The sequence below is a fragment of the Lepisma saccharinum genome, chromosome 8 (genome assembly GCF_977018435.1).
Source record: "Lepisma saccharinum chromosome 8, izLepSacc3.1, whole genome shotgun sequence".
NCBI lineage: Eukaryota > Metazoa > Arthropoda > Insecta > Zygentoma > Lepismatidae > Lepisma > Lepisma saccharinum.
This window is the reverse complement of record NC_139236.1, coordinates 86,553,989-86,554,418: the sequence shown is the minus strand read 5'-3', so window position 1 is coordinate 86,554,418 and position 430 is coordinate 86,553,989.

Genomic DNA, 430 nt, shown 5'->3' with positions numbered 1-430 from the left:
TCCACTACGGCTGTTCGTAAACTCCAGCCAACTCAGCGCAGATCTTACAAGTGGATTACGCAGACGTCACATGTCGACGTCACTAGCCAAGCTGTTCCACGCTGCAGTTTACGAACAGCATGGATTATGGCGTGGTGGATCGTCTCGTCTGCTTGACTCTTGAGCATGTTTAAAAGCAGTTGAATTTCTTTGGAAGTAGTATTAGGTGCAAATGGCACTAAATCTCGTTTCTGTATAAAGCTCGGCTACATTAATATAAATTAATAGAATATTTTGACAAGATTTAGAAATTGACACAAAAATAACCGAAAAAAAATTATCATACGTATGCCTACACATCAAAAATAATTATTTTGTAGTATTTTATTGGTTGGTGAATTTAGTTCAGTATACAGTGTGTTAACACCGACTAATAACGTTGAATTATGGT